General features: G+C 43.5%; 1 protein-coding gene across 4 annotated transcripts in view; it reads right to left on the reverse strand.

Annotated features, from left to right (window-relative positions):
- MGAT5 (alpha-1,6-mannosylglycoprotein 6-beta-N-acetylglucosaminyltransferase) overlaps positions 1–14946 on the reverse strand; it is a 340832-nt gene that overhangs the window by 271486 nt on the left and 54400 nt on the right. For 2 of the 4 annotated variants that reach the window (XM_081262404.1, XM_081262402.1), the window contains exon 2: positions 355–560. The gene's annotated coding sequence lies outside the window, so the exon portion shown is untranslated. Of the gene's footprint in view, positions 1–354; positions 565–14946 lie in introns of all 4 variants that reach the window. The other 2 variants (XM_081262405.1, XM_081262403.1) reach the window with 2 other exon arrangements.

Raw genomic sequence — 14946 nt, forward strand, 5'->3', positions numbered from 1 at the left:
CGTCTACCTCAATGAAGGATGTCAGTATCAGATTAATGATGAGCAGAGGGATAGCTGGAAATACATCTGGCCAATCACACCTGAACCTTTATTTACATGCTCAGCATCGCCATTTGTGGGGTGGTCCCTTAGGCAATGAACAACCTATAACAATAGTGTGCTCCTAACTTCCTGTTGGCTCACTCATCAGAAAGTGACCTGAGTTTATTATTACTCTGGCAAGGAATTATTTGCCAGGTCAGACTAATCGCATAAAAAGTGGATATTTTTTTCACTTTCTTGTGTTAAAAAAAAATGATAGAATCCAGAAATTTCCCCAAAGAACTCCAAGTAAGGACCTGAATAGATACTTACACACCAAAGCTCATAGTAGCACTATCCGCCATATCCAAAAGGTAGGAGAAATCCAAGCACACATCTAACGATGAGTGGGTGAACAGGACGCAGTAGGAGCCAGGTACGCTGGAGCACGCCTGTGGTCCCAGCTACTTGGCAGGTTGAGGCGGGAGGATGGAGTGAGCCCAGGAGTTCGAGGGCAGCCTTGGTGACACAGTGAGGCCCTGTCTCAAAAAACAAACAGAAACCAAGATGCAGTGTTTACATACACAGGAATGTTATTCAAACTTAAAATGGAGAGAATTTTTGACACATTCTGCAACACAGATGAAGCTTGAAGAAACTAGGCCAGGAAGCCAATCGAAAAGGACTCCACTTTGGGGCTGAGGATATAGCTCAGTTGGTAGAGTGCTTGATTCACATGCACAAGGCCCTGGGTTCAATCCCCAACACCACAAAAAAAAAAAAAGAAAAAGAAAGAAAAGAAAAGGATTCCACTTACATGAGGGGCCTGGAGTCATCAAATTCACAGAAACCCAAAGTAGAATGACAGTGGCAGGGCTGAGGGGAGGGAGGATAAGGAACTGTGTGACGGGTATGGAGTTTAAGTGTAGGAAGAGGAAAAAGACCTGGAAGTGAACATGGTGACCCATGATTGCGCAGCAATGTGAATGGACTTAACACCACTATACATTCGAAAATGGTAAAGCTTATATTACACATCTTACTACAACTTCACACACAAAGACTTAGAAGTGCATGCCTGTGCTAGCACGCGCGCGTACACACACACACACACACACACACACACCAAAAAAAAAAAAAAAAAAAAAAAAACTTCCTGCAAGCTTTGTATTAAGTTCAGGTACTTCAGCCTCTAAGGCCCTAACCAGATGTTCCTACACCCTTCTGGGTAATGCTAGACCACAAAAGTTGGGGATGGAGTATTGTCAGGGAACGGGGACAACAATATCTTAAAATGAAAATGTCTCTAAAAATACTCAGTTTGTAATTGCAGGGGCCAAACGGTACTGTGAAATTCACCTAAGTGGGCAACCTGGAGTAGCACAGAAAGAAAAAGACTCTAAGAGATGGACTACAGAAGCCACACTTGCTACAGACATCAAAGAATAGATGGAATCAAGAACTACTGAGTTTGCAGGGAGAAAAGATCTGACCCCAAGCCTGCAAGAGCACCTGATCTCAGGCCTTCAGTGGGCAAGAATGCAGGATGGAGGAAGCAGAGAGGTCGTCTGTCCATCCCCTAAGGCAGCATTCCATGTCATCCAGATCTGGAATGCACTTACTGGGAAGGGCACCTCTGGGAGCCAGAAAGATAGCTATGGCCAGCTAGCAACTTCTTGTAATCATACGGCACGGCAAAGAAGTTTCAAAAACACATTTCGAAAGACTCGTGCTCAGAAATGCTGTCTTTTGGCTTATTTAATAGAAGGTCACTACAAAATCCCCCAAGACAGTTTAATTACCATGCAACTAAATAAAGTTGTTCTAAAGAAAGGAGAGCTAGGACCACTAAGGCTAATGACATGTTGCTACTGCCTGACACTGGGAAAGAGCAACAGCACTAAGACCAGAAAAGTGCTGAGCCCCCTTCCCAGGCCACCATCTTGAATCTTGCTGTCTCACAAGTGACACACATACTGTAGAGTAAGGAATTTAACTGGCCTTTGGCTGGTTCCTGTGAGGAAGACTACATCATTGGAATTTCCTGAGTAACAGGAATGTCTTATAATGAGCCCCATGGATCAAACCTGAGTTTCTACTAAAAGATGAGCTGACTCAGGTGGGTGATGGTCACCAGAAAGAACAACCATGTAATCAGAGGGTAAGGGCTCTGAGTCACCCCGACTGGGAGACGAGGGGGGTCATCACCGGCCATATCACTATGCTCAATTACTCCTATATAATAAAACCCAAGAAAGGCTTTGGACACCAAGTCAGGGTTGCTTCTGGTCAGAGAACACATGGATATGACAGGAAGGTGACATACCCTAATCCCACAGGGACAGGGCTATTGAAACCCTCCCAACCTCATCCTGTGTGTCCCTTCAATTGGCTAATCTTGACTTACACTATCTATCTCTTACCAGGGATTGAATCCAGAAGCACTCTGCCACTGAGCCACACTCCCAGCACATACATATACATATATATATATACGTATATATATATATATATATATATATATACGTATATATATATATTTTTTTTAAATAGTGTTTTTATTCCTTTTTTTTTTCTTTTCAACACAATGCCTTTATTTTTATGTGGTCTGAGGATCGAACTCGGGTCTTTCCCCCCCATGCTAGGCAAGCGCTCTACCACTGAGCCACAATCCCAGCCCCTGAAGTTGCTGAGGCTGGCTTTGAACTCATGATCCTCCTGCCTTAGCCTCCCAAATCACTGAGATCACAGGCATACACCACCACACCCGGCTTGACTTACGTCCTTTAAAGATAAGTATAAGCAGAGTATTTTCTAAAGTCACTCTAGTGAATTATCCAACCCAAGGGGTCACAGGAAGCCCCAGACCTTAAGCCAGTCAGTCAGAAATGTGAACGGCCTGGGACCCAACTTGTAGCTGGCATTGGAAGGGGAGCCATTTGGGGACAAAATCCTTTAACTCATAAGGTATAGACTAGCACAGCTGTACTGCATTATGCCTGTGTGTATCAGAACATGTCTCTCCCATTTTCAGTCAATTCAAATGCTCTGCCCTCATATCTTTCATCTGCTACAATGATGGCAACTGTTAACCACTAGACATCTTCTCCCATTTAATAACAGCTACAATGTTTGAGGTCTTGTTATCCCAGACAAAGTTCTAAGACCTTCTGCATGTATTTCCTCAATCCTCTTGGAAACTTCATAAGATGGATACTATCACAGAGAAGTTATGAGACCTTTCCCAAAGCCACGTGGTAGAGGCAAAAGAAGCTCCTGTCTCCGAAGTGGTCCTACGACAGGCTGTGGCTGCTGGCTGCCCGCCATCCGCATGTGCTCCCTCCTTCTAGCCTCACAGTGGCCACATGCCAATGTCCTTGGGGAAGAAGGTAAGCCTTCTGATGACAGAATTATCCTGCTTTGATTGCAGCTCAGGAAAACAAATTTCGAGAACACAGCACTAAAGATGGTTAACTATTTCTCTGAAAGTCTTTTCCAACAAAAACACAAATTAACAGCTGCATGGTGTTGAATGTAAATGAAAGTGACAAATTTCACTGCAGTAAATGAACAGGTGAAAGTTGTTCCTTATCATCACCATCATCCCCCTCATTGCAGGCTGACCCTCTCCTCCATTGACATAAATCTCCTCTCCTCTATTTTTTTTCATTATTTAAACTCTAAATTGTTAAACATTCTCTCACTTTTATTAAAGTGATGTCCTGGTTTGATGTTTTCAGTGTACTGAGAGTGTACCAATTAAAACCTCAGGCAGTCATGGTGGTTTAAATTCTCTAATAAAATTATGTAACGAGGACATCGCTTGGTCATTCATCCATTTCATTCACTCATGAATGTTTTGAGTACCTATGACATTCAGAGCAACATCTTAGGCAGCTTGGGTACAGAAATACATCTGAAAAGGTCTTCAGGGAAGAGAATCAAAGGAGGAAAGAGCAAACGTGTGTGTGTGTGTGTGTGTGTGTGTGTGTGTGTGTGTGTGTCAGAGAGAGATATATGAAGGGAGAGGGAGAATGAATGCAGGCATGTATATGTGTGATTTCAGGAAGTCAATGATATTAAAACAGAGCAAGTAAAAATCTGAGAGAAACACAGGACAACATGTATGGCTGGAGTAAAATAAACCACGGGAAAGTCAGCAGCACATGAAGTCAGAGAGGGGTCAGCTCATTCTGAATGGAGGTAGCCAGGCCTGCAGCACCAACTTCCTTGCCTGGCCTGGGTCCATGCCATCTTGACCTTACAGAGGACAACTGTCCCACCCTCCTAACCAATCTCTCAGCTTCCATGCTTGTTCCTTTACAACCAACTCTTCATACAAGGTGAACATCACTTAGAAAGCATAACTCTAACCCCCTACGCAAAATCCTCTGAACATGTCCACCACAGTTAGTATAAAATCCCACGTTTGCACCCTGCCCAGCCACGCTCTCCTGGTGCCAAGACAGCTCACTCTCCAAGCTCATCTCCCTGCCCCCTTCCCTCGCCCACGTGGCCTGGGAGCCGAGTCAAGTCTGCTCCTGCCTCAGGGTCCCCACACAGGCCACCACCTCCTCTTGGAGTTCTATCCATTCTGGATACTCCCATGGCTCTCTGCTCAAACATCACCCCCCTCCCCAGGCCACCAATCTAAAATGGTCCCCAAGGCAGTATCTCTATCCCTTGCCCTCACTGCTCTTCAGAGGTGTGTGCACCTGGCATGTGATTTACCTGTTTCTCCACTTTCTCTGTCTTTACTCACATCTATCCCCAATGCCCAAAATAAGGCTGGGTACAGAGTTGGAATTCAATAAACATATGTCAAATACAAGAATGAGTGACTTCATTTGTGTTATCACGACGGGATTATGCTGAGTAGACCAGGGAGCTGCAATCTCAGGCACCCAGCTACCCTCACCACCTGCCCAGGGACAACACTTCTGGGTGCAGTTCCTGTTGTAAGCTCAGAAGGCAATATCCAACATCTGACACAGCCAACTGCTCCAGCCAACTTACCATCCTATTCTGAGCCTATCAGGACAAGAACACCCTACAAAATCATAACAACCCCAAAATTCACACCAAAAAGCCAACACACACTTCTTAGTGGATGAGTTCATCTATAAACTGTGAAGTAGAGTCACCATCTCAACTCCTGTTAGAAAGTGGGTGGACAGAATTTTGCAATAAGCAGGAATGTCTTTAGTGCCCCTTTCTCACAGGGACTCCAGCTCCACCTATAACAATTAGCTGAGCTCCTTTCATGTGGTGACTTCAGGCTTGGCCCTAGGAACATGCTGACACCAACAGGCAGTCCCTGAGCTAGGGACCTTCTTGCAGTCTAGTGGGAGGGACAAATTGGACTTGTCATCTTTCAGTCTACTACTCATAAGCCTCAGTGCTTTGTCTTTTCAATACTGCTAAGGAATCAGTGTCTAAAAACTTTGGGCCTGCCATCTCAGCCCCTGAGATGGAATTCAGGCCTGGGTCAGAGGCAGAAATCTCATGATTGATTGCTAAAGCAGAGAACTTGGCGGGGCTGGTCATGTAGCTCAATGGCAGAATGTGTGCTAGGCATGCACAAGGCCTTGGGTTCAACCCTGGCACACGAGAGAGAGAAAAGGATCTCACTTTCTCCTGCATTTTCCTCCCTGAGTCACCTACAGGCAGTCATGGTGACCAAAGTCAACTTTTCTCCTATTTTCTGGTCAAGGGTAGTAGCACTAAGAACATGCTCTGGGCAACTAACTGGGAAATAATGTCCTTCTGATGTGGCACTGTCACAGAATGACAAAGACTGGCAGGTTCTTTAAATACAAAGACATCCCGGCCTGGCGAGACCTTCCTCAGGACGTTGCTGTCTTATGGCTGTTTAGCCTTCATACATCTCCTTTGGGCCTGTTAGATTGAGCAAATATTCCCTGTCACAAGGTGCCACGGTTTGGATCATTAACACGCCTTAAAGGTTCATGTTGTAAATGCAAGGTCCTGGTATGGCACTATGGACAGGTGGTAGAAGTTTTAAGAGAGGCTCATAGAGGGAGGTTTTGGGGGTCATTGGAGATGTGCCCATGAAGGGGAGAGGAGGACCCCCAGGCCCCCACCTCCTCCTCCCTTTCAAGCACCAGCCATGGTGAGTGGCTTTGCTCTCCAGGTGCTCCCCTGCCATGATTTACAAAGGCCCCAAAGCAATGAGGCCACCCAGCTATGGACTGTCACCTCCAAAACCGTGAGGCCAAATAGCTTTTTCTCCTCCTAAGGTTCTTATCTCAGGTAATAAATGTTACAGTAACAGAAATCTAGCACACTAGGCCAGCAGAGCATGTTCCACTCAGAGTAACTCATCCAAAAGGCCAACACATTCCCGGCTAAAATCATAACCAGGCTTTGACTGGACCATCCACATTGATCAGTTCTACTTTCCCATTTGGGGAGACAGGCAGAATTAAGAAAGACTTGGGGATCAGTCTTCTTTTTTCTTTCCCCAATCTGAGAGTATGGGCCATGCTGTGCAGGCCACAGACGCCACACAATAGGCCACCATTCATAATTCAGCCCTCCTCAACACCTTGAAGACAGCAGAATGCCCGACAACACAGGCCCTCGGCAGAGCGCCAGGGATCCCTGCAACGTGGACCCCTCCTTCTGAACCAGGAATAACACGGTGAAATAGCACTGTGCTGTGGACAGCAGCCTCTCATCAAAAAAAAACACAGAATAAGATATTCAATGGCATCTCTCCACTTCCTTGAAGGCTAAGGTTCTTCCCTTGGTTATTCACGTTGCCGCCCGCTGGCACTCATAGGCAGAGAAGTGATTGTCAAAGATCTGAGCAGCTCAGGAAAAGAAAGACGCAAAACTGGGAAAGCTCTATTATACCACTTATAATTTCTTTTTCTAGGAAAAGAAAAAAACACGGCTGTGATGTGATTGCTATGATGCGATTCTAGGGGCTGAGTACCTAAATCAGTTACACACTCATATCAAAAGTCCTGCATAAATGGAACAAGATCTGTGACACACAAGACCTTTGTTAGTAAGAAATCCTCCTTTAGGATGGTAATTAATATTGCCTTTACATAACACTTCTTTAAAAGTTTTTCTTCTTTACTGATGTTTTCCTACCTCAGCAATCAGCCAGTAATCAACATCAATGTCAAGCACTTTCCCTGAGACATGAACGCTATCACCTTCACATACACAGAATCATTCCCAGTTGCAAAACAAGGGGCTGGGAATGGGAACTGGCAAAGGCAGAATTCTGGCCCCATCGTATCCTGGAGTTCCCCCACTACTGACCACAGGTCTGTAGGAAGAGGTTCTGTGCATAGACTTAAGACTTAATGCGAACAACTGCCGAGTCTCTCTGGCCTCTGAAGTGCTCTCCCCACAGCCCAGACTTACCTGCTGTCCATGCAGGTATTTTCAAATAACTTTGGCACTGAGCATGAGAACAATGAACAGATACAATCTCTATCCTGGAACTGTGGTGGTGAGACAGACATATCAATAAATTGTCATAAGATTAGATAAAAATGCAGGTCACCCATAGGTTCAATACCTATCTCTTGAGAGCTACTAAGTGCTGGGTATCACTCTGGATGCTGGGCACACGATGGTGTATTAATACAACAGTGCATGATATTGGCACAATATGTTAAGGACCCAGCAGAAACCTCTCTCATTGGATCAAGGAAAATCAAAGAATGCTTTTCTGAAAAGGAAGGCTACAGAGACATTGAAAGGACCTAGAAGGCTGAAAGATGGCAAGGAAATCATCCCCAAGAGGGAGGAGGGCATGTGACAGATCAGACAACCACCAACCAGTCACTTTCCAGGGCACCTTTTTCTGTATCCCTGGGACATAAGGGGAGGCAGGGGTGCCCAGGGCAGGCCTGTGGAGGCACAAGGTGGTCAGGGCCAGGAATGCCGCTGTAGGACTTAGCACTCTCCTGTAGGTGACTTTGAAGAACTGTGACACCCAGCAAGGACATGATCCAATGTCTATCTCAGATAGAACTAGATTTTTTTTTTTTTAACCACTTCTGCCTCTCCTTCCTTAGAGGCTTGAAAATGAAAACACACACACACACACAAAAGGGTAGTAGATTTGGCAACTTGATATAAACTCATGTCAAAGAACAGGGCCTGTAAGATTCTTCAGTTTTAATTGCAAAAGACAGCTAGAAATCATGGAAGGGGATAAGTAAAAAAAATAGAAAGAAAGAGAGAAAGAGAGGGAAAAAAAAACCTTTCACAGACAAGAAAAATCAAGTTAAAAGGCAGCTTCCCAGAGACAACACCCCTGACTTAGCAATTTTGCTGGAACTATTCTTTTTCATCTCTGCTGGGACCAAACGAAGCCGCTTAGCAAATGTCTCCCACGTCACGTGTGGCCTGCTGCCCACATAACACCCCTATGGGAGCCACGACAAGCTCCAAACTTGGCTGCCTTGGCTCCCCGGGAATGTGCCAGCCTCTGACAGATCCAGGGAGAAGTGAGAATCATATTCTCACCATGCATGACGGCCGAAGAGAAAGCTAATTTTTTTTTTAAATAATAGTCCTAAGTTAATTTAACCGTTCAACATTTCTGAGAGCCTTCAAACTGAGTACTGAATTTCCCCATCAAGTGAAGGACAATTGGGGAGCTCTGCGACCCAAGCTTCAACTCTTAAATATCCTATCCATTCCATTTCTACAGACAAGACACACTTTCGACTCAAAAAACGGTACTCTGAAAATACACCAGTGTAATAAGACTGATGAATGCTATGGTTTCCAAGCTAAATCCAATCACGAGCTTCTCCATGGTGTATTCAGCTTACCGACTACACTTTAACCCTGTAAGTCTCTCTAGCTTTCTTTCTTGATTGCTTCCATACATAAACTTATATTTAATTTCTATATAATTGTCTGCCTTCCAAATAAAATTCCACAGCTCAACAAGTGCTGTGATAATTAGGTTTTTTTTTTTTTTTCATTATAGAAGCAGCACATTCAATTTTACTGCCTGGCAGATCAACATGTCTATCAGTGAAGCAAGGAATTTTTGTTAATCTGAAAGTAGCCATTGATGTTTACTTGCCAGTGTTTGAAATATTTGAAATGCCTCCAGTGAGAATCAAAATAAAGACATGGGTTACAAGTTAGGCTTATCTTTCTGTACTACTTAATTCTACTTGCGTAATATACAAAAACATGTCAACTGACCTGGGCTGTCAAAAGTCAGGGTGGTAGGAGGCAGCTTAGAATGAGAATAATGGTGAGAGATCCTAAAAGGGTACATGTAGGGAGCTTCCAGGAACTGCATGTGTTTTGCTCTGGTACTTGACACTGTTTTGAAAATTCATCATACTATATGCTAATGATATGTGCAGTGTTCTTTACATGTAAATCAATACAAAGTCTTCCAACATTGAAGGTGAAGTACAGTTTACACTCACAAAGACCATAATGGTCAGAAATTCAAATTTATCTTTCAAAGAACACTGGATCAAGAGAAATAACTAATTGCTTTACTGGGCCTACTTTCATTTACTTTTCTTTAAAGAAAAACAGACAAAACAAAGCAAAAACTCCACCATCCTAACAGTGGCATACTTAGCACCATATTTTTACATCTCTTCCTCCATACAAAATTTTTTCCAACAAAAACCATGCAATAATCGATAATGATTATTCTTAAATCATTCTTCAGCTTTAAAACTGCATTAAAGAGTGTCAATTTTAAGGTCATTTTGCAAAATTAAGTATAATATTTCTCCTGTGAAATACAACATGCACTTAATGTTAAATTCAGAATTCTCATTTTTCACTGTTTTAAATTTTAATCACATATTAAAAACTCCCAATGGTCACACAGAATAACAGAAGTGAAGAAACTCGAGTTCTATATCCTCATCTTCAGCAGAGCTACCATGGTTTATTTTGCACATCTCTATTTAAATGTAGAAATACACGGTTCCATGACGGACGGAAACATGAACTGAGCCTATAGGAAGCTCCAGCGGTTCTGAACTGTTGGGAATGACTTGCAAAGCAGTGTGTGGAGCTGTGTTTTTACATGTCAGGGCTGGCTGTATAGCGTGGAGGTCTCCATGTTAACTTCCATGTAGAATAGAAACCATTATTGAAAGGTTAATTAAAAAAAAAAAGTGTGCTAATCTAAAGTGTGTATACAGAGAAATGCACTTTATGTAACAAAGGGATTATGTCCTGATAAATCCATTTTAAGTTGAAAAGGTACTGAATATACTGTATACACTGTATAGCGTTTGCTGCTGCTTCTCATAGTGATGCTGATTGGGAATGGTGGCCTTCTGCCACTGCCCACCACCAGCAGAAAGTATCCTTCTGCATCTCACTCACTAGCCCAGGAAAAATTCAAAATGTGAAGCCTGCTGAATGCATGTAGCTTTTGCACCATCTTATTAAGTAGGGGAACTCTGGCATTACAGATGAGCATGTATATACAGATGCACATTAATAATACAGCAATTATTTAGAACTTAGACCAACAAAAGATCTTTTTTTTCATTTTCAGGGAAGTATTTGATCACTGGCTTTGTTCAGAATTACCCACACAACTCAACAGTAAAAAGGCAAACTAGTTGGAGTCAGTTTGATTGTTTTTAGTCTCTGCAGACAATGAGCCCCTCCCCCCAATGCTGCACCTGGAGAAGACCATTTCCACAGCCCTACTCTTAGGAGGCAGCTGCAGTACAGGAGAGGCGAAAGAACCTTGCAAACAAAAACCTTCTGAAGGTACAAAATAAACTGTCAGGTTCAGGCACAAAAGCTAGTTAGGCTGGATCTTTCTTTTTTGTGGGGCTGTCCTGCACACTGTAGATACTTAGCAGTCTTCCTGGCCTCTACCCGCTCTAAGCCAGAAACACACTCCCCAAACCTCCACCAAGATGCAACAAACATCTCACAAGGAGCAATAGCACTGGCTCCCAGTGAAGAATCCCTGTTAAAACTTCGTGGAAGCTACACAAGAACTCAGGCACCCTGCTGGCTTCTGGGAAAGGAAGGCTTTTTTTTTTTTTTTTTTTTTTTTTTTTTTTTTTTTTTTTTTTAATGGTGCCTTCTGAATTCTTTACAGGTATTTTTTATTCAACAAATACATTTACATACACAAAGGAAACTCAAGAAAGAAACAAGAAAGAAAGGAATGTTTAGGTGAGAGAGTGTACCTCTGAGAAAGAGCCAGCATCCCTCTCAAATTATCTTTCCTTTCTCTTCAGATTTCCCCAATGAACAAGAAAAACATAAAAAAATTAACATCTTTCTAAAGACGTTAGCCCATGCAAGATTTTCTATAAAGATGAAAATGAATGTCTTCAATATTCCTGGCCTTCCGAAGCCGGAATTAGACAGGCAGACCAAGGGTCAGAGCCAGAGAACAGAGGGACTGAAATGTTATTGTCACCAATAATTAATAACAGGTGTTATCCCTTCCTTGGAATCACTTCCCTTATATACACCTCCCACTCTGTCATATGGTTTGCTAGAATGGAAGCAAGAGACCTGAACAGGAGGGCAGGGACCCCGTGCCTGCAGAGCCTAAAGGACAGCCAGTCTTGGAATGGTCAAAAGAGCAAGGACTGGGAGACAGCAGCCCTGAGCTTGAGTCTCTGTTCAGCTGCCCTGTAATCCTGACCAAATTACAGCCTCTGGAGGCAAGGTGACATGTGATCCACAGTGCTGCTGAGTAGGTTCATCAATACAAAACACGTGGAGGTTTTCCTATAAATACTACTTTTACTGATGGACTACACACATCACAGTCCTCACCCAGGTGTAAATGTTGTCTTCACCAGTGGTTTTAGTAACAGCCCTAGTGTTGGTTCCAGCAGCACTTAACAATAGGTTCTAACAAGGAGAAAAGAGCAAGAAACAGACCCAAGAGGCAGCAGAACAAGGCAGTGAAGAACAAAGGGCCTGGGACCCACTCAGCCTGGTTTCAGATGCCAGTTGGTAACACCTTGGGCAATTTTTCTGCCTTCTGAACTCTTCATTTTGCCCCGGTCTCTTTATCCATAAGCTAAGGGTAATAATTAGGCCAGTCCATCGGTGGCACAGTAATTCTGTTCTATAAAGTCACTGTAGACACTGACCTAACAAATCCTGAACATTGCATGTAGACAATATTCAAGGCTAGGTTTCTGCAAGCCTCTGGCCACAGCATTCTCATAGCCTTGTTTTATGTGTGTGTGTGTGTGTGTGTGTGTGTGTGTGCGCGCGCGCGCGCGCTCAAATGCACCTTAAATCATAGTCTCATTAACATGGAACTCCTGCCTGTAGCCCACTCCTGAATGAAAGCTGTCCAGCACACGTTACCCCTGTAAGGTATGTGGAAGCCCTCTTGTGCTTCAGCTCTATGCTTGAGGGCCACATTAAGCAGCAGAATCACCAAAACGGAAAATATACAAAAATGGAGAAAAGGTGGCACCAACCAGATGGAAGAAAGAACACTTGTTTACAAGCTGAAGCAAAAGGCACAGGAGCCCCTTTGCTCAACCTCAGCTGGGGTTGTGGGTGCCAGGCAACTCAAATTTTAAACCACTCCATGCATGTCCACAAATAATCAGAAAAATGCTGTATTTTTGGGGGGGGGGCCGGGGTGGGGGGTGGGGGGATTATAGGTAAGTTCTAGCAAGTATGTAATTTTGCAAATACACTAATCTACAAATAATGAAGATGGACAATACCTACAGACTCAGTGTGGCTTAATGATTCAATGACTTAATACAGACAGAATGTTAATTATTTGGGGCAGTCAAATATGTAAATAAAATATGTGACGGAAACAGGATGAGAGGTATTACCACATAGATGGTAACGGAGAACCACAAAGGAGGGAATGGGGAAAGGAATCAGGAATGAAATTCCCTAAAGCCATCTCTTAATCTTTTCACCAGAAGTTGTACGCCCATGACAGCCATCTCTCTTTCGGCTCTCAGATCCACTGTCTATGTACCAGTTCCCTTGCAGCATATACCAGAAAACATTTCCCAAGCTCCCTGGCCAATTGGATCTTCCTAGGGGTGGCCTGTGGAAAGGCAGGAGGGCAGAAGCAGCCAGGGTCCCTCACCCCTCACCCTGTGCCCAGGGCAGCTTTCTCCAGGGGGTCCTCCTGCCTGTTTCCAATAATACCATTGCTTCCCCTGCAGTCCTAGAGGTGGAAATTTCCTTCAGTTACAAATCTCTGGGTTGCCACAACATACTATATAGTAGCTTACCCTCTTCTATCACCTAAGTGCTCAATTTTCTTTTCCTGTTAGGTTCCCTATTTGAAATGCCTCGCCCAGATTTCCTCACTGGCCCAACTAACCGACACCTTGATAAATACTGGCTCTAGAAGATGCTATGCCCTGAAACTTTTGCCAACAACGTCTCCCTACCCATACCCCTCACGTGCACCTGTCCCTTCCACAATTGCAACTCGGACTCTCAGATCTCTCTGAATTGAGAGAAAATAAAAGGTTTTGCTTTGGGTTTAATTCACTACAGAAGGAAGAGAAAGACATAAAAAGCTGACAGAGCGGTAATATCTTTATCAAGTTATATTACCTTTCAACATGGGCTACTCACTGGCAGCCCGTGCATTGACACAGCCATGGTTTCTCTCTACTTAAGTGCTATTTACTTTCTAAAGGTCAAGCATTATGCTCAACTCATAAATACCTTGATTTAAAAAAAAAAAAATTCCAAATGTAGTCTATGGCACACAGCCAATTCTCTCTCACCATCAGCATCAGCCATTCTGGGCACTGCTGACTGCAGACCTGTGTGAACAATGGCTATTAATTCAGAGGCAACTTCCATTCTCTTTTCTTTCCATTGTTTCTTGCCCCAGTGCATAAAAACATTACACCTGACTATGGCCATCCTCAGGCATAACAGATGAATAAATGAATTCATCTGGATAAAGAATTCAAACAGTGAATAAGATTCTGATCAGTGAATCAGAAAAGATGTGGAAAAGGAAATAAGGGAAATGCTAGCTACTGGTCAAAATCCAAGTTCCCTTCTTGGGCACACAGCAGCTTACATTTCCCAGCCAGGGGTGGCCAGATAATCAAGTTCAAGATAATAGAATGTAAGCAGAAGGTGACACTATTCACCTGCCAGACCTGGACATAAAACCCTCCTAGGTGGGTTCCACCATCTATTCCCCCATCCCATGGGCTGGAATGATTGATGGCAGGGTGAATATGGAGGGCCTATGTTTAAAAAAAAAAGGCAGGGCCTATTTAGTCTGGGTCATTAAAAGACTCCTTAAAAGAGGTCATTGCTCTCCATACCTCCAAGCAAACTGTTCAACAGGCTGAAATAAGGAGAAAAAAAAAAAAAAAAAAAAACCTCATACTAGGTGCAAACATACATGCACATGGGGGTCCATTTGTTACAGAAGAACACTTTGGCAGGACATGCCCCTTTCAAATGAACTGAAAGGCATGTCAGTCATCTGGTCAAGGTGACTGAGGAGGGATAATCTCCGGCATGTCCCTTCCAAAAGGAACACACCTGAGCAAGTGACACAGAAACAAGCACCTGCTCCTGGTTCCATGTGTCCTGCAGGCAGAGCAGCTTGTTATCCACCTGCATTTCCCATTCTGCAGTATAAAAACCAACACCCAGAGAAGTCAGAATCGGCCTTCTAGAATGCAGGAGCAGAAACAGAGCTGAAGTGCACATGTCCAGTGTCAGTGCCACTCAAAAGGGGAGGTCCGTCGAGTGATGCCCATCCATGAAGTGTTTGTCTCTGGTCTGAAAAGGTAAGTACTAAAATGGAGGAAAAAGTGTTCTAGAAACCTGAATAAGAATTTCCTAGAGTAATTTCAGGTCTTTGAATCTAATGATGAAACTGGAGGCTTTTATTCTGAACTTCCTAATTTTTTAATTTCATTTTTCCAT

This window comes from Spermophilus citellus (genome assembly GCF_964194105.1).
Source record: "Spermophilus citellus genome assembly, chromosome: 11".
NCBI classification, from domain to species: Eukaryota; Metazoa; Chordata; class Mammalia; order Rodentia; family Sciuridae; genus Spermophilus; species Spermophilus citellus.